Below are 6,032 nucleotides of genomic sequence, written 5' to 3' on the forward strand. Positions count from 1 at the left end.
AGGTAGTTAAATAGTTTCCAGGCCTGACGTACAATCTCAGGACTGTAGTCTCACACTATAGGGCCGGGGAAAGCAAAACACCAACACTGCATCGTGACAATCGGAACACACAATGTTGAGGAGATAAAACTGAAGCAACAATGCGCCTTTCACACGACTGTATTTGGGAACTTGCACGAAACGTAAAGAACATTCTGGCAAACTCCCGCCAGAGGGAACTCGCTATCAGTACCGCAGTGTCACGTTGAGCCAAAGATATCAAGCAGATCAAGGAAAAATGGGAGTTGCTAGTTCATAGTAACCGAGCATGCTCGTAATACGCATTTATGTTGGTGTAAAGTAATCCACTCCTCCTTGTAGGACGGCAAACGTGTTTTGTCTGTCAGTCTATACTACGTACATGGAACTAATTATATTATTAACATACACCAGCATTCTCTTTTGTACAAATACCACCATGTGTACAACAAAAAATATGATATATGAAGAACGCTGGAGGGCAGAGTCGAGTAGATCATTTTTATGCGCTGCACGTTAGCCATTGCTCTGTGGCGTGCAATTTGTATGTGTTTGTCAAGGGTTTCCACCCTTCATTTTGTGTGGCGCAGTGCTTACATTACAGGCTCTTGAGCCTCCTCTAGCGGCGAGATACAGAACAAAGCTCCAGTAGAGAAAACACGTCGAGCTAACTGATATGTTACACAACTAGTGGTTACAATGAACAATTTAAACGCTCTTGTCTCCAACAACAGAAAAACAACTACGACTACAGTAGATTTGCATGCATTTAATTTAAGAGGTACACAGTAACATTTCCATGTTGTATTGTCTCAGCTATACATCTATGTACAATTTTAACAGTAGGTGATTTGTTGTTTGTATTTAAACGTTTTCAATTCCAGTACAGAAGTGATAACTGTCTGGTAACTTTACATCTTCAGGAAAGTTTGTTCTCTTGAATTAATCATAGAGAAACCAGCAACTTTAATTTGTGTAGTTGTAGACATGGACGCACCTGCCAACTGAACAACTCCCATCAGCCCGCTAACAAAACTGCCTTCTTGCCAATTGTGACTGGGACTCTCTCTCTCTCTCTCTCTCTCTCTCTCTCCTTTTTTTATTCCCCCCATTTGGAATTTCCAATTATGTTTTTTCTCCTCACCCCAGCGAGTCCCCACACAGCACAGACGTTCTGAAGGCGTGTGAGCATCCTCCGATCTCACAAGCCTAAAGCCAGAGCAGAGGTGGGCGGGCTACCGATCCCAGAGAACAGAGACCAACCCTGCCTCTTATCCACTCTGAATGTGCTCTGTGTCTGGCCAGTAGGGTTCGCTGTTGAGTGATGAGGAGAAACAATCCCTGCCGGTTTCACACCCCCCTCCCTGGGAGCGTCAGAGCCAGTGTGACGCCCCCCCTCAGGGGTCCCCAGCAAAGTTCAGCCTCTTTGCACAGCCTGAACGCGAACTGGCATCATCCAAGCTGTGCGACATCCTGCGCCCCCGCGGCAGCGCTGTAACTGGATGAGCCACTCAGGGACACTCTATTTGCAGAATTTATCTTGCAATTGGCAGTGGGTTTCAATTTTTTGTCCAATCCTTGTAACTGACCACAGCTGTATTCCTGCTGCACTAGCACACCGATGGTGCCTTTTTAGATGCCCCTCACTAACTGCCTCACTGGGGGGGGGGGGGGGGGGGGGGGGGGGGGGGGTGTTTGGGGGGGGGGGGGGGGGGGGGGGGGGGGGGGGGGGGGTCTGTTGTTGAACTAATTTCTAATAGCACAGGACTCAAGACCCTCTGTGTGGTACTTTTCCACTCCATACTAGAATCATATTTGAATCTGACAGCTCTTTCTGCCAAGAGACAGGGTGATCAAGGGTCATAATCACGCTATATAACCGATGTAAGAAAGCAGACTTATCCTGGCCAGTGAGTAATACCCACCACCAGTTAGCCTAGCTGGAGGAAGTTGAAGGTAGCGATGTGTGATAATGGCCTTCTTGCTTATCTTATGCAAGCCCTCAGAGTGAGCACTGACAGGAATTCTCTGTTCTTTAACCTTGATGCGCAGCGAGCGTGTACAGATGGGCCCCCTGCCTATTCATAGCTGGTTTGACTGAAGCACGGCTTCTATTCTGGTGTTGGTGCCAAACTGTGCTTAAGCAGTCAGTGTTTTGCAATGCATCCTACTGCAGTAATTACCGAGCAGCTAAAACCACAGCACCCCCTGGTGTTTTCAGGCTGCACAAACAGGCTGTATCATCTTGTCTAAAATTCATTCCCTAACTATTAGCATCTCAGGAGGGGGAATCCATACAGACACTTTAGACTACATTAGAAATTAAATGCATTTTTGTCCCCTTAATTGAGAAATTCGGTGATGCAAGCTGATATCCACCCCACGAGAGACCAGTGTGGCTGTGTACGAGAAGAGGAGGAATTAAAAATGACATCATTTCTATCCAATACAAGCTACCCAATACATGACACAAACCCATCAAACACAAAGACATTTCAGATGGCTGTAGAATCTACAGTGCTGTATAATATACTGACTATAATGCTGCATCAGATCTTACAGCACTGTATACTGACTAGAATGAAAATTCCACAGCTCTGCTTTTTATCCCTCTTACGATACTGGCTCTACCGAGACCTGTCCTGTATTTGTATCATTGCTAAATTAAAATTAAACTCTTGAATAGAACACTATGCAAGCTACTGTAGATTTGCCACACAGTTTTACCTCAGTGATCGGATGTTAACAACAGTGAAAAGCAGACAGATTACTGTTAACAATAACCTTTTACTTAAAAGCCATAACACTCAATCTATAGGTTTACTGCTTTTTAGACAGTTTTGTAGTACACATTATCACAAAATCTCACTCATTATTTGTAAATCCGGATTGTTTGGTCGGCTCTTACCTTCCCCTGATCAGCCTCTTTATTTAACTAGCCCGTCTAAGGGACTCAGGATTAAAATGAATTTAACTTAAGAAAAGGAAAATATGAATATAAAAGAAGTGAGGTTATTTTCACCTCATTAAAAGAAGTCATGCCTTGTGATTTCAACACAGTGGAAAATAGGAAAGAGATTTAGCATTCAAGAAATGTTTGAGTAGATTTATGAAAGTTGAGTAAGTTCCACTGATCCAATGTCAGTATATTCTTACCTAGGAACACAAGAGCGAACAGAGCCAGCACCTCCCCAGTTCAGGATCTTTTCCCACATATCCAGCTGCAGTAACCCCATTCTGTCAACTAATAATTCCTGGGGGGGGAAAAAAGGGGCACATTTTTACAAGCTATTATTAAATATCATTCAAATACAGCTGGTGCTCAATATATTGATGGAGGCTGTTTAACAAAAAGCAAGTCTCATCCAGCACAGTCACAGAGTTTGAGTGCTGTGCCAATCGAAGTTTATTTTCACAGTAATAAAGCCTTTAAATTAACACCTGTGTTTGCTTCACTAACTGAATCATGAGTTGAAATCCTGGTGGCTGATAGTAAGTGCTCAGTTGGCAGGTGCTTAAGTATCCAAGACGCCCATTTCCAACTAGTGCTGGGACTGATATTCAAATAAATACTGCTTGAAGTTTCATCTGTTCTGTGAATGACCAGGTTCGTATTCCGTCATAAAAGTGAATTTCTTAATGAGTCAATGATATCATGCAAAAAAAAAAAAAAACCAATGCTGAAATCAAAAATCTGAAATAAATAAACAAACACTCTACAGTAGAGCACTGTCTTTTTTAATTTAATAGGTCATTTTATGGGATAGAAGCTTTATTTTTATTACGGAGTCATTTGTTTTTACTGCAATACGATACAGATTATACTTTTGTTTTCCCCAATCAGATTTAAAATTAAATAACATCCAAACACCTCAATTTTGAAAGAATGTTCCTAAGTTGGTCCCAGCTCTATTTCCAAATCTCTCATAAATACTTACTGAACTTTTCATTTCCCTTCCATTTTCTGGATGCACCACTACAGAGCTCCCTTCTCATTGCTGGCCTGTCTGTTGGATACCCTCACACTTTCCTATCTGCTGTACTCCGTTAACATGTGCTGTGCTATCCTGCTGTAGGGCTGGTAAACAAGCGAGTAAAGAGATCTCCCAAAACCATGTAAACCGAATGCGATCAGGCTTGTATTCTTTCACTTCGATACCTAAAAACAGTTGTTTGTTTTTTTTTTAGGTGGAATAGTACAGAGAATTGTTATGGGTTCCTGTAGAAGCAATAAACCACCTGCTACAACAGCTGACATGCCAATTTGTTTTCAGCGGCAGTCTGATTTTCAAGACCTGCCTACCTGCTTTATAAACGATTGTATGTGTACATATGCAGCCACTGTAGTAAAGCTACATGTCTTTTTACAGTTTTATCTAGGGACCCTAATAATTTGTTTTCCTCCCTCACTAATATTTTACTTTAGTATCCTAGCTAGAGCAATTATTTTCCAGGGTTAAACACAAACATTACCTGGTGTCTTTTTGCATAATTCATTGAGAAGTGCTGACTACACACTCTGTTGCAACATTCAGGTTAGTTGACATTCCCTATAGGTAGTTTTAGCTTTAGAAACAAGCTTTACCCTTCATTAATTATGCCACAGTGAAGCATATAGGTAGGTTAATGGTATTTCCAGCAATAGGGTAACAAAAAATGACACCTTTTAAAAGGTGTGTAACAGCTCATTCAGTAAAAAGAAAACTTAAAAAGGGGTATTTCCTTGCCAATCATACCCTCCTCTCTTAAAAAGGCCTCTAAGGCTTAACATTTATTTGGAGTTGTCTCACTACAGAAGTTATAAATATGGTGCAAACTGTAAACAGCTTTGATAAACAAGCTCCCATTTTGTACAGTTAACAAAGATACAGTAGTATTCAGATATGTTAAAATCCTTACAACAGAACCAACAGAAACAATTAAATGCATATACAGTGTCTAAAAACACTTGTATAGCAATGCTAGCGAAACTTTTTAGCGAAAATCTTTGGAAGAAAACAGATGTACTGGTATATGATACTGTTGTTACTCCGATTAGCATTATGGAGCATTACGATTATTGATAAATACATTATTTTTCGACAATACTTTAAGGATTGAATCTATTTGAAAACCGCAGATTTGGGCTTTAGTTTTACAAAAAAAAAAAAAAAAAAAAAAAAAAAAAGCCATGTTTTCAGAACGGATATATTTGTAATAAAGCGTGAACTGTACACATACACTTAGGAGGTTTTAGATCTTGTCATTTTACTTTGGATTTTTCCTTGTAATTTCACATTGCACATTCATCGATACTGTAACTGCACTGTAAATAAAGGCGCGTTATGCGTTTTATCGAGCAGTCAAAACAGTAACTTGACTCTCCATTTACATTGTTTTGTAGTATTATTACGTAAACTGTATGTTACTAACCTGCAGTTATATTTACAAAGTGTGAATAATTCCTTTAAACCCCAGCCCCTTCTTTATTATACTGAATTTGAATGAATATACGCAACGGTAAACCACTCAGTTTCTCATAAGGGTTACAGTAACCAGGCACAGTATTTGGTCCACTGCCTCTATTTTTAAGTTCTAATAAACACAATTTTCATTTTTCGAATTCCATTTCAGAAATGCAATATTCACGTCTTACTTAATTTCCAACCTCGTTTCTAGCACTGAGAAGTTCAATTTCCCCAAGTTTTGACCGTTCATTCTTTCACTGTACTCTGCCTGTAAGATTGCCACTGGTGTGTCTGGCCTGTACATTGATATGCTTTCCTCAGTAATGCCTTCTAAACAACACGATGTATTTTGCATTTCAATGTAAATCACCATGCATATAATTCACCTGGTTTCTCTTGTTTACTTATTTATTCCTTATCAAAGTTTGTCTTCTTTGTGCACTGAGACCTTTATTTCCCCACTAGACTGAAAACCACTATTTTGGCCTGTTGAGTCTAATCAAAGCAAAGTGCCCAGTTTACAATGCCATGCAAATTCTACCTATTCAATTCAAAATAAACCCCATC

The 6,032-nt window shown here is 40.2% G+C and overlaps 1 protein-coding gene across 1 annotated transcript in view; it reads right to left on the reverse strand.

The window, feature by feature from the left end:
• LOC121324668 (KAT8 regulatory NSL complex subunit 1-like) overlaps positions 1-3,280 on the reverse strand; it is a 40,541-nt gene extending 37,261 nt beyond the window's left edge. The window contains exon 1 of the mRNA XM_041266777.1: positions 3,175-3,280. The gene's annotated coding sequence lies outside the window, so the exon portion shown is untranslated. The remainder of the gene's footprint in view (positions 1-3,174) is intronic.
• Between the last annotated feature and the right edge of the window lie 2,752 nt (positions 3,281-6,032).

This window comes from Polyodon spathula, chromosome 12, assembly GCF_017654505.1.
Source record: "Polyodon spathula isolate WHYD16114869_AA chromosome 12, ASM1765450v1, whole genome shotgun sequence".
NCBI lineage: Eukaryota > Metazoa > Chordata > Actinopteri > Acipenseriformes > Polyodontidae > Polyodon > Polyodon spathula.